The 13,390-nt window shown below is 46.6% G+C and overlaps 1 long non-coding RNA gene across 1 annotated transcript in view; it reads right to left on the minus strand.

Moving 5' to 3' along the window:
• Window positions 1–7,871: 7,871 nt before the first annotated feature.
• LOC309535743 overlaps window positions 7,872–13,390 on the minus strand; it is an 87,409-nt gene continuing 81,890 nt past the window's right edge. The window contains exon 2 of the long non-coding RNA XR_014221374.1: window positions 7,872–8,236. This is a non-coding gene — a long non-coding RNA (uncharacterized lncRNA). The remainder of the gene's footprint in view (window positions 8,237–13,390) is intronic.

Raw genomic sequence — 13,390 nt, forward strand, 5'->3', positions numbered from 1 at the left:
TCAGCGATGGGAGTCCAGCAAGGAATCATTTAGCCAGTGCAATGGAGGAGGAAGAGGTTGAAAATGGGAGACTTACTGGCACCTGGAGCAGCAGCAGCAGCAGCTGGAGCATGGCCTGCAGTGCCACCTGGTGGCCCACCTCGGAACTTCCATGCCCATCCCAGATTTAAAGCTTTAGGCATGTGTTTTACACACACACACACACACACACACACACACACACACTAATTCACAAGCAGGAAATATCCCAAACAGCTCTTCCCCTGAAATATACTCGGAGTCGAGAGTGGATTTCATGCTCTATATTCAGCTCATAGTAGCGAGGAATGAAAGTTCCCCCACAATATCTGCTTTATATACATTATTTACACAATGGGCTGCACGTGATCGGCTAATTCTGGGATTCTCCTGTAGCCCAATCAGGTTGTGGATTCACTTCCACCTGGAGCTGGATTGAGTGGCTCCTGCGGACCAATCAGACTGCTGCATGTTGGATCCTATTGTTCTAGGACCAATCAGACTGTAGCATTTTGGATCCTATTCAACTCAGTACATAACATCCCCACAAACCACCCCCAAATCCCCCAGCATAGGAATAGTGTGAGTGGAGGCTGGGTGCACCACATTGGAGACCCCAGGCGGAATAGGAGGGGAATCTCATCCTTTACTTCCACACAAGGGTGACAGGCCAAATCATCTATCAGGATAGATATGGCGGCCACGATTTCGCTGAAAACCCGATGTCTTAGGATTCACAACAAAGCAACGGCAAACACCTGCTAAAGACCCCCTGAAATGTTTGGCGGTGAAAACCCCACATTTCATGGCACCCCAAAAAACGAGCCTTTGGTGCCCTTACTCACGGGATCCCAATTTCTCCAAAAGTCAGACGTTGTCCAATTCACTCCAAAGTGGCGCCAAACACCCAGAGAATGCCCCCTGCAAGGTTTGGGGGTGAAAACACTACGTTTCACATCGCCCCACAAAATGAGCCCTCGACGCCGTAACCCACATGGTTGTCAGGGGCTGGACTGAGGAGGAATGGTGGGAGCCCCCCCCCTCGAGGACCTGCTCCACAACTCCAATTTATAAAGATTATAATCCAAGTTAACGAGATCTTCTTGCAATTAGAGGTCAAGAGATATGTAAAAGTCAGTGCTTTATATGATTCAGCCACATGGTGGAGCAATACACAAAGATTAAAGAAGCCATGATAGCCAGCTCTGAAAAGCTGGGGTGGTTTGTGTCTTCAAAGGCATGGCAGTGTGGCTTGAAGTTAATGACTTGTAACACCTCACCGTCATCATCATAATATAATAATAATAATTTATTATTTATACCCAGCCACTCTGGGCGGCTTCCAACAAAATATTAAAATAAAATAGTCTGTCAAACATTATAAGCTTCCCAGAACAGGGCTGCCTTCAGATGTCTTCTAAATGTCAGGTAGCTATTTATCTCTTTGACATCTGGTGGGAGGGGGTTCCACAGGGCAGGCACCACTACCCTGTAACTTGGCTTCTCGTAGGGAGGGAACCGCCAAAAGGCCCTCAGCGCTGGACCTCAGTGTCCAGGCAGAATGATGGGGTGGAGGCGCTCCTTCAGGTATACTGGGCCTTTGAGGCCGTTTAGGGCTTTAAAGGTCAGCACCAACACTTTGAATTGTGCCCGGAAACATACTGAGAGCCAATGTAGGTCTTGGGGGCCACTCCCAGTCACCAGTCTAGCTGCCGCATTCTGGATTAGTTGTAGTTTCCGGGTCACCTTCAAAGGTAGCTCCACGTAGAGCGCATTGCAGTAGTCCAAGCGGGAGATAACCAGAGCATGCAGCACTCTGGCGAGGCAATCCGCAGGCAGATAGGGTCTCAGCCTGCGTACTAGATGAAGCTGGTCAACAGCTGCCCTGGACACAGAATTGACCTGCGCCTCAATGGACACCATGAACTGAAAGGTCCCGGGGGCGTTACCCTGAGCCTCAGCCACAAGGAATGTGCAGCAGCAGAAAATGGTAACACTGTTCTAGATTGCATCTATGGAAGTCCAGGGTCCCGATGAAAGGAAGTCCAAGTCCTACTCTCTCCTACCTTGGTCAGGCCACACCTGGAGTCCTGTGTCCAGTTCTGGGCACCATCATTTAAGAAGGATGTTGACAAGCTGGAATGTGTGCAGAGGAGGGCAACCAAGACAACCAAGGGTCTGGAAACTAAGATTGAAGAGAAACACTTGAAGGAGCTGGGGAGGTTTGGCCTGGAAAAGAGGAAACTGAGAGGAGATCTCACAGCCATCTTCCAATATCTTAAGGGCTGTCACATGGAAGAGGGAACAAGCTTGTTTTCTCCTGCTCTAGATGGTAGGACTCGAACCCATGGATTCAAGTTATAAGAAAGGAGATTCCAACTAAACATTCATAAAAACTTTCTGACAGTAAGGGCTGTTTGGCATTGGAACAGATTCCCAGGAGAGGTGGTGGACTCTCCTTCCTTGGAGGTTACTAAGCAGAGGTTGGATGGCCGTCCGCCATGGATGCTTTTGCTGAGATTGCTGCATCACAGGGGGTTGGACTAGATGACCCTTGGTGTCCCTTCCAGCTATAAGTTTCTATGATTCTATGAAATTGATCTGGATTAATAACAGCCATCCACCAGTTTCATATGCAAAACTGCTTCCCACCCCACCCCCTTACTGATTAATATATATAAAAAATACATTAAAGTAGACAAATAATAACTTACAAAAAGGATCAATAAACGTGTCACCTTTATTATATAAACTGTTATCATAATCACATGTCAAAATTTCTTTTGTGAATGAAATAAAATGGTTTCAATCAGTTTTCTAAAACCAACAATCAAATGTAGTGCTTGGGGTACAGCTTAGATCAATTCCCCCGATGTTCAGTGTCCAGGGGTTCAGTGCCTGGCACCCAGAAACTCATGGCAAAGGGGAGTCTGGCACCAAGTAACTCATAACATTTCACTTCCTTGCAAGCTAAGGAAAGCTGTTGATTGGCAGAAGACACTGGGCAGAAACAGAAAGAAACAGGGGGATGAGGGGGTCTAAGGGTGAAGTCCTGCTCCTGTCCATCCTAATACTGGACAGATTATTACAGGATGTTGAGAAGGGTCATTTTTTACTATGAATTGAGAAACAGCAGCCATAGTCTAGGCCAGGAGTGTTTTTCCTTGGTGACACCGCCATGTTGAAAAGTGTGTGTTTGCAAGGTGTTTCCTGTCCTGTCCAGAAATGCACCGTGCTGGATGAAGCCAGCTCTAGATCCTTCCTAAATAAAAAAAATAAAAACCCACAGGAAGATATATTTGAAAAATTAATGTTAAGGGGAACAATTCACATTGTTAAGCAAGGTAGCTAAAGCAACAGGGTCAGGGCCTCCATTGTGACACGTCCCCCTGCTGAGTGACTTGGCTGAGGACTTTGGGAAGAGCAACTACTTGAGGATAGTTCAGGAGAAAGGAGGTGGTTTGTGAGAAGTAATGATGTTTTCCGGCAAAATAAAGATTTCTTCTTCTTGAGTGTAAGTAGGATGTCTAATTGTTTCTGCATTCTGCTTCTTTTGCTCTCCCTCAAGATTTAGAAACATAGGGCAGTAAGGCAGATCTGGAAAAAGCCTAGGTAAAGGTACAGGGACCCCTGACCGTTAGGTCCAGTCGCGGACGACTCTAGGGTTGCGCGCTCATCTCGCACGATAGGCTGAGGGAGCCGGCGTACAGCTTCCGGGTCATGTGGCCAGGATGACGAAGCCGCTTCTGGCAAAAGCAGAGCAGTGCACGGAAAGGCTGTTTACCTTCCCGACAGAACGGCACCTACCGTATTTTTGGCTCTATAGGACGCACCGGACCATAAGACGCACCGGATTATAGGAGGGAGAGAACGGGGGGGGGGATTCTCTCCCTCTCTGCTCAGTGTCCCTTCAGCGAAGCGGCAGGAGAAATGGAGCCCCTTCCATTTCTCCTCCCGCTTCGCTGAAGGGGCGCTGCGCAGAGAGGGAAAACTGTGCACCGACCCCTCTCGCTCTCCAGGCTTCAGACGGCTATCCGCAAGCCTTCTGAGTGCAGCGGGAACTCCTGCTGCGCTTGGAAGGCTTGCGGATAGCTGCCTGAAGCCCCCAGAGCGCAGCCTTTGAAGCCTCCACAGAGCAGCGGGGTGAAGGCACCCCGCTGCCCTGCGGAGGCTTTGTGCAGCCATCCCCAAGCTAGAACAGTGAGCCGGAGCACCGCGCAGCGCTCCTTCTGCCTGCTCTGGCTTTGGGCTTAGCTGCGCAGCCTGCATTCACTCCATAGGGCGCCACAAATTTTCCCTTAATTTTTGTTTCTTTTATAATATATTTTTTATTAGCAAACCAATCAAATCACAATAGTTCCAAATTACAAAACCGAATTTTAAATTTTGGTTGGGGGTACCCATGCTTTGAGCTCAGAAAGGGATCCAATCATCTCTTATTTCTGCTGCTTTGATCATTTTCCCTTAATTTTTGGAGGGGGAAAAGTGTGTCCTATAGAGTGAAAAATACGGTATTTATCTACTTCCACTTTCGAACTGCTAGGTGACTTCAGGTGGCTATACGCAAGCCTTCGAAGTACAGCGGGAACTCCTGCCGCGCTCCGAAAGCTTGCGGATAGCTGCCTGAAGCCAACGGAGTGCAGCCTTTGAAGCCTCTGCAGAGCAGCGGGGTGAAGGCACCCCGCTGTCCTGCGGAGGCTTTGCGCAGCCATCCCCAAGCTAGAACAGTGAGACGGAGCGCTGTGCAGCGCTCCGCCTCACTGTTCTGGCTTCAGGGACGGCCTTTGAAGCCTCCACAGGGCAGCAGGGGGCCTTCACTCTGCTGCCCTGCGGAGGCTTTGCGCAGCTAACCCCAAGCTAGAACAGCGAGACGGAGCGCTGTGCAGCGCTCCTTCTGCCTGCTCTGGCTTTGGGCTTAGCTGCGCAGCCTGCATTCACTCCATAGGGCGCACACAAATTTTCCCTTAATTTTTGTTTTTTTTATAATATATTTTTTATTAGCAAACCAATCAAATCACATTAGTTCCAAATTACAAAACCGAATTTTAAATTTTTGTTGGGGGTACCCATGCTTTGAGCTCTTAAAGGGATCCAATCATCTCTTATTTCTGCTGCTTTGATCATTTCCCCTTAATTTTTGGAGGGGGGAAATTGCGTCTTATAGAGCGAAAAATATGGTATTTATCTACTTCCACTTTGTGCTTTCGAACTGCTAGGTTGGCAGGTGCTGGGACCGAGCAGCGGGAGCTCACCCCGTCGTGGGGATTCAAACTGCCGACCTTCTGATCAGCAAGCCCTAGACTCTGTGGCCACCCGTGTCCCTACGGAAAAAGCCTATCGCAGACAAAATCCCCCTTCCAAACCTGGTATGTAAGGGCTTCCGGTTTTTCCGCCCTCCGTTGTGGATGTGCTTCGCGGGTTCTCCGCGCCTAGCAGCTGTTAGAGGGAACTTTGGGGGGCAACGCGAAGGCTACACAACCCCAAAAAAGGCTCTGGGAGTGGCCCAGGGCTGACATTGTCCGGCAGCGTCAAAAAAGGAACCCTTCGAAGCCCACGTCCTAACCAGGAGGTGAGTCGACAGAGAGTACCTAGACGTAAGGACACGAGCAATCCTCAGCAGCAAGCCTCAAAGTCCCAAAGGGTAAGAACGGCAGCTAACAAGGAGAGCTTGAGGAGAAGAGGGTCTGTGAGACTTATTTATACAAACTGAACTGCTCAGAAACAGACCCAAAAGACTAGCACATAAAGAGTAAAGAACGGGAGATTTTATCTTAAACATATTGGAAATCTTTCTCATTATACGTAACCATAAGCAAAGATTTCTCTAACAATTTCCAGTAAGAAAAGGAAGACAGATTCAAATTTCACTCTGCAGCTGCAGTACTAGCCCATGAAAAGAAGCGGAATTCAAGGACTTAACTTGTTTTTTACTTTGAAGTGGTGTGAGCCCAGTGAAAGAGACTGAGTTAAAAGACTTGGATTGTCAGCGCTGTTTGCGGTAAAAGAGTGGAAGTTACTGGAAAACAAAGGTAAAAGAGAAGGCAACACTTTTAATATTGAACTTATATTAAACACTAACCTATAAAGATGGCAAAGATGGCATAGCGTGGTCTAGGAGAAACGGCTGGACTAATTGGAGAATCGGGAAGAGAAGAAAAGTGGCGAAAGGAGGGGCAGAACTGCACAAAAGAGGAAAGGGACTATAAAATTAAAGATGAGCATCTTTAGCTTGAGGAGGTAGTTTGTGAGAAAGGAAATACGTTTTCTGGTGTAATGAAGAGACTTTCTTCATATAAAGTATAAGTAGGATTCCTAATTCCTTCTGCATTCTGTTTCTTTTACTATCCCTCAAGATTCAGAAACATAGGGAACCTAGTCATGGTTAGATTAGTTTATAAAGATTGGCTGCGTGAGCTGCTGGTCTCCTGCTGTCACGTGCCAAAGATCCATCCCCTGGTCTGTGAGGAGGAGGAGGAAGAGATATTGGAAGAGAAATGGGAGGATGAAGTGATGGTTATGAAGATCAGAAGGAATCTTTAGTGAAGGTGAAAACAATTTATGTAAGACCAAGCGACCAGGGGATGGATGCCACCGATCTATAGATGGGGAGTGTTGATCTTTGTTCTTGAGGAACAGGGAGGCCAGAGAGAATCTGGATCACTGGGATGGGGGGAGGCAGCTCCCTGATTCAAGAAGAGTTCAGGGATGGGATGAGGAAGGGAGGAAGGGAGAATAACGCAAGCCACCTGGAGATCCTTGCAGGAAAGATGGGCCATCAATGTAGTAATCAATGAAAAAATTAAGAATTTTTTCTCTTCATTTCTCTTCATTTCTCTTCATTTCTCTTCCAGGCAGCGATAGCAGTGAGGCCAGCAGCTCCAGTACAGCTCTACGCCTCTCCAAGACCCAGTTCTCCCTTCGCTCCAAACCCAAGTATCTAAATAAATAAATAATAGGGATGCGGGTGGCGCTGTGGGTTAAACCACAGAGCCTAGGACTTGCCTATCAGAAGGCTGGCGGTTCGAATCCCCACGACAGAGTGAACTCCCGTTGCTCGGTCCCTGCTCCTGCCAACCTAGCAGTTCAAAAGCACGTCAAAGTGCAAGTAGATAAATAGGTACCACTACGGCGGGAAGGTAAAGGGCGTTTCCGTGCGCTGCTCTGGTTCAGAAGCAGCTTAGTCATGCTGGCCACATGACCCGGAAGCTGTTCATGACCGGTCCGCCAATAAAGCGAGATGAGCGCTGCAACCCCAGAGCCGGCCACGACTGGACCTAATGGTCAGGAGTCCCTTTACCTTGATATATTTCAAAAACACTGAGTCTCCAGTGTGGTCTCTCGTCACAAGGAAACAGACTTGATAAAGAGGCAACCTTTCAAACTTCTTATAAATGGAAACTGGGGAAAGCCCCCTCCAAAAGAATAGACTGTGCCCAGTGACTAGCTGATCCACATGCCTGTTCAGTTGACGCTCTAGATGCCTACTCAGTTGTTCTCCAAGGCTGTTGAAAGAGAGAATGGCCAGTGTGGCAGGCTGTGCGAGCTGCTGGCCTCCTGCTGTCGTGCCCCTAAAATCCACCCCCTGGTCTGCGAGGAGGAGGAGTAAGAGATATTGGAAGAGAAATGGAATGAGGAAGTAAATATAATGAAAGAAAGGGAGAATAGCGTAAGCCACCTGGAGATCCTTGAAGGAAAGATGGGTTGTCAACAGAATAAGAAATGGAAAGATTAAAAATATTTTCTCTTCTTCTCTCTTCCGGGCAGCGACAGCAATGAGGCGAGCAACTCCAGCACAGATCTCCCTCCCCACCAAGACCCAGTTCCCCCCTTCCCCACAAACCCAAATAGAAAAATAAAATAAAAATCATCATCATCATTATTATTCTAATCAAGTTCCTTTACAAACATGCTATTCTGTGATCATCCTTTTATCCTAGGCGGTGCTTTTTCCTACGTTTGTGAGCATGAGTGGAAATCCTGAGTCTCGCTGCAGGAGTTGACAGTTTGGCTCCTTCCCTTGTTGTTGCTCCTAGATAGAACTGCGCATGTGCGAAGACAAGACAGAGACTTCCAAACTGGATCAATAAACGTGTCACCCGTTGTCTGAAAACCACTGTCCTAATCACATGCCAGATTGTCTTTTTTGAATGAAATAAAATTCTTTCAAATAGTTTTTTAATGTTGTCATTTGTCTGTCTTGAGAAGCAATGGAGTGCGCCTCTGGGGGTGAGGTCAAAAGTCAAGCAACGGTGTCAGCAGTCCCAAAGGGACCTCTCCAGGGAGCAAGACTGGGCAGTGTGTCTGCAGGTCCTGGGCTTCCCAGATGACAAGACTCCCTCTCTTGGCTTTGCAGATGTGTCTCCAAGGAAAGCAGAGTTAGGCACCAGTTGGGCTGCAGGAGTTGTCAGAAGGGGTTGTAAACGGCGCCATCCAACCGCCTGAGGGACTCCACTCCAGATTTGTGTAGGCTTTACTCCTTAGCCTTTTCAGCTCCCAAAGATATCCCACAAGGCAAATTAGGATCAGAGTTTTCCTTCTCTTCGATGGGCTATCTTTATAGGTGGATGAGCCCCATCTGCCCCTCACCTCCCTCCACAGCATTGCAGAAACCACCTTCTTGACCACTGGGCCCACGCTTGGTCTTGTCCGCTCAATCTTCTGGAGCCTGTCTTTGCACACAGGGGAAGTTCCTGTGCATTTGAGACTCTTTGGCTGCTCTCACCTGGTTTAGGTGGCCAGTCAAACCGTTCCCAGGATGTGGCCTCTGTCACATGCTGACCGTTTCTAGGAGCAAGAGAACAAACTTTTTATTAAAGAATGGAAATGGTTGAATGAATAGTTACAAACTGTAAACAGATAAGAACATTGGCAGGATTATTGGAATAACCTGCAGTTTAATAAGATTATCTATTTATAGCAGATGCAGAAATGAAGAAATTGAGGTAATTTGGATATGCATAAGATATGGAGAATCAATTTAAAGAACTGCAGAAAGAGGGGGAAGGAAGTCAAGTTTTGAAATGCTAAAATGACTGCAAAATTATTGAAATGTATAAACTTGAAAATCATAATTCAGCTTTCCAGTTATAGCTTTTGCGGTGATGAGGCATGTGAGCCTCAACTGTCCTGCATCTACTCCAGCTGAGGAATCACACACCTCCTCCCCAAGCTAGCGAGCCCCACCTGGGCTGTGGGTCCTTGCCTTCCGTCCCTCCCAACTGACAGTTGTTAGTTCTGGAATCCTGAGCTTGAGGGGGGGTACATCCCATTTCGCCCCGTGGGACACTCACCACCCCTTAGCCACCTGCCTTTGGCGCTGCAGCAGTGATGGCTTTGGTCCCTGAAAGAGCATGCAAGATCTCTCCCAAATCTCAATACATATTTTGCTCTCCTGGACATCTTGCAAGACTTCAATGAGATCTCACAAGATCTTGCAGAAAATCTCCAATCTGTTTACCTGCAAGCACACACCTTTATTTTTTCTTATTTAGTACAAATTTCTCAATCTAACAGATTTGCACATAGGATTCTGTATCACATGAAACGGCACATTTGTTTTGTTCTATTGTTACATTATTTGTGGCCTTCTAACACTTTGGGAGAAGCCTTCTCTCCCTTTTCCCTTAAAAAAGGAGGATCTATGCTTTACACTCAGCAGGGAGGCCCATTTAAAAGGAAATATGTAGTTGTTTTGCTGCTGCTTTTTTGTGTTCACAGGTGTCCAAGTTAGCCTCCTGGCCCTGCTCCTCCACTATACCACAGCAACATCCCCCATTAGTAATCCCTACTTGGGCTTTCATTGGCCATCAGCAATATCCGGTGGAGCCAGGTGGAGAGAAATGCCCCATCTTGCCCATCTTTGGTGTTTCAAGAGGTATAGCCTCTGTGCATGAACAGAATTCATGATTCAGCAAATCTATTAGACCACTGAAAGAGTTTATTTCCTCTGATAAAATTACCAAAGGAATAAAGCAGGATTGGCTTTTCTCCCCAGGGACACAAGGAAGGGGAAGGTGTACGTTTAAGAAATCAAAATCCCCAAGGGCTGAAACTCTGTGGTATTTTGGAGGAGCAGGGCCAATTAAAAAACCCAAATTCTCTCAGGAGAGTGCTTCACATCTGGCGGGCAGGGCTTGTGTGCTTTGCTCATGATCCCTTGGATGTCCTGAGGCTGTTAGAGCAGCAGCCGTAAGTCTTGGGGCTCTGGGAGTGAGACATTGTCCTCAGAAGGCAAAGAGTAACTGAGGTTCCCTTTTCTCTCCCTTTTTTGGCCCTGAACAAGGAGCTGGCCAGTTCAGGGCCTCCATGGGAGAGAAAAGGGGGGCCAGCACTTGTGCTCAAATGAGCTTTCATACGTGGTCATCCTGCCCCACACTCACATTCCAAAATATCTGCATGCTCACCTATCCAAGAGGTGGTTGATCTTGGGCTGGGGGGTCCCAGAAGGCAGAATAAGCTGAGAAGCAAAGCCCAAGAAGTTGGAGGCATCCTCTTCGCATCCACCCAAACCCAATCTGAACAGCTTTGCTCCAGAACCAGCCCCTCCCTTCAGTTCTGTTCAGTTCAGAATGTCAGTTAAGAGGGACCACCTGTATTTTCTTGATTCTTGCCTGAGGTCATAATGGGCATGCACACTGGTATCTGTTTACCTTTAGTTTATCTTTTTAAAAATAACAATAAAATACAAGTTTCTCAATCTACCAGCTTTGCACAAAACAGCAGCCGTTTTGTGATCCATGGCAGTGAAAACCTCACGTTTTATGGCGCACCCCCCCAAAAATGAGGCTTCAGTGCCCTAACCCACAGGGTCACGATTTCTCCAAAGGTCCAATGTCATCTGATTCACTCCAAAGCAGCACCAAACACCCAGAGAATGCCCCCTGCAACATTGGGGGGGGGCTTTGAAAACACTACATTTCCCATTGTTAGAGTGGCATACGAAGGATGAACAAGTTAAATCAGTGATGATAGATTGGGCAAGACATGTAGGACATAACATAATGTTTGAGGATTGGGAAAGATTGTCGAAGAAAGGGGTCAAGTTCACTGCATGTAGTGTACTAAAGGAAAACATAATGAAAATGATGTATAGATGGTATCTGACCCCTGTTAAATTAGTAAAGATTTATCATAACTGTGATAACCATTGCTGGAAATGTAAAGAAAACGAAGGTACTTTCTATCATATGTGGTAGACCTGCCCCAAGGTGAAAGACTTCTGGGAAAAGATTTATCATGAATTGAAAAAAATGTTGAAATATACATTTATAAAGAAACCAGAGGCCTTTCTTCTTGGAATAACAGGTTTGGAATTGCCCCCAAAAGATGTTAAATTATACACTGGGCAACAATTTTTTACCTTTTGAATGTTGTCTAGATTTCTACAATTGATTTAGGGTCTTTTTGCATTGCTGAATCAGGAAATGGCATCCGTTTCTCTCCTTCAGGTCAGGTTTTTGTGCTATGTTGATTTGTAAAAAATCAGATCTTGTGACAAAATCGATTACATTTTGTGGCATTATCAGCTGATTTTTGTCAACACATATCATCCTAAATATGTTTTTAAGAGAAAATAATGTTTTTCCAAGAACATATAATGATTACCTGATAGAAACATCGATTACTGTAAACTGAATGGTGGGCATTGAAAAAGTTAAGTACACATAAATTGCATGTTGCTTCACCATTTTTCAAACTTCAGGGCTTGAACTTCCGTTTTTTGGAACTCCTGGAATGCTCAGCGGCAGGGAGGTCTCTCTTCAGAGTCCAACAGTAGTCAGCCATCATGACTGCGTCCCAGCGACCCTGATACCTGGTCTCCATCTCTTTCATGTCCTGATGGAATCTCTCCCCCTGCTCGTCACTCATTGAACCCAGGTTCTCAGGAAACCGGTCCATATGTGAAAATAGGCAGTGCATCTTGACGCTCATGTTGCAGCCAAGGTTTCTGAAAGCAGTCAGCATGTTGTTGACAAGTTCTGCATAGTTTCTGACCTTATTGTTGCTTAGAAAGTTCTTCACTACCAGAACAAATGCCTTCCATGCTTCCAGTTCCATTTCCTTCATTGAGTTTCCGAACTCTGGATCTCTGATGAGCTGACGGATCTGAGGACCGTCAAAGATGCCAGCTTTCAACTTCTCCATGGTCAATCCTGCCACAAGTGAAGCAGTCACCATCCTTGTCCAGAGCCTTTGGTGAACTGCTTGATTAAGCCGAGCTTGATGTGCAGCGGTGGGAAGAGTATTCTGTCTCTGTCCACCAGAGGGTCGTTGATGACGTTCCTTTCTTTGCAAGGCACCAATTCCCCCCGCACAGGCCAGTCCTTCTTCGTGTAATGCTGAGCACGGTCCCTACTATCCCACATGCACAGAAAACATGGGTACTTGTTGAAGCCAGACTGTAGTACCAAAAAAAGTTCACCATCTTCAGGTCAACACAAATAAACCACTTATGCTGACCATAACCAATTTTCTCCAGCACATACTTCACTGCTTCATAGTTCTCCTTCACTGTAGTCGAGTGAGCCAGGGGTATAGAGGCAAACTGGTTGCCGTTGTGTAGCAGAACACATTTCAGTGATCGCTTGCTGCTGTCAATGAACAGTCTCCAATCTTTGGGTTCGTACTGTGGCACTCCAAGCTTGAGCAGAAGCTGCGCAATATCTGCACAGTACACCAAGTCCTTCTCTTCTGATAAAAAACGGAGGTACTCTTGATGCCTGTTGCGGAAGAAGCTGATGTCAGAGAGGAGTTTTTTCCCCTTCAATCTGGATGCCAACAGTTTGGCAGAGTCCTTTGACAAGCTGAGGTCGCGAACTAGATCATTCAACTCCTTTTGGGAAAATGGATGTGGAGCATCATCTTCAAGAACCACTTCTTCTTCGTGTCCTTCAGCACTGGAGGCATCTTCGTCACTAATGTCAGGAAGTTCTCCGAAGACAGGCACTGGAATTTCATCACAATGGGGCAGGGCTCTTGAGGAGGAGGAGAAAGGGGAGGGAACTGGGAGGGGAATATATGCTCTGCGCAAATGGCTGTGAACTCATGCTTCTTTTGTGAATCTATCACACTTGCTCCTTCTGCCACCCCGGATGGCAGAATAAAGCTTTTCTCTGAAACTATTCCTTGAGTGTCTGTTGACTCCCATTTCCCCGTCCCGGGCGCAAAGCTCTTCTCACCCGAGGCTAAAAAGGCTACAAGCAGAGTCTGTAACCTGAAGTGTATGTTAACCCGAGGTACCACTGTATCATTGAATTTGTCCATGGCAAGTCTGCGTTTATCTGCAGGTTGTTCATATGTGGTGAGTTTGTAGAAGTCCTCAATCCAATCATAGAAGGGAGACGCATTTTTATTTTTCCAGCTCACCAGTATC

This window comes from Podarcis vaucheri, assembly GCF_965113315.1.
Source record: "Podarcis vaucheri genome assembly, chromosome: 6".
Lineage (NCBI taxonomy): Eukaryota > Metazoa > Chordata > Lepidosauria > Squamata > Lacertidae > Podarcis > Podarcis vaucheri.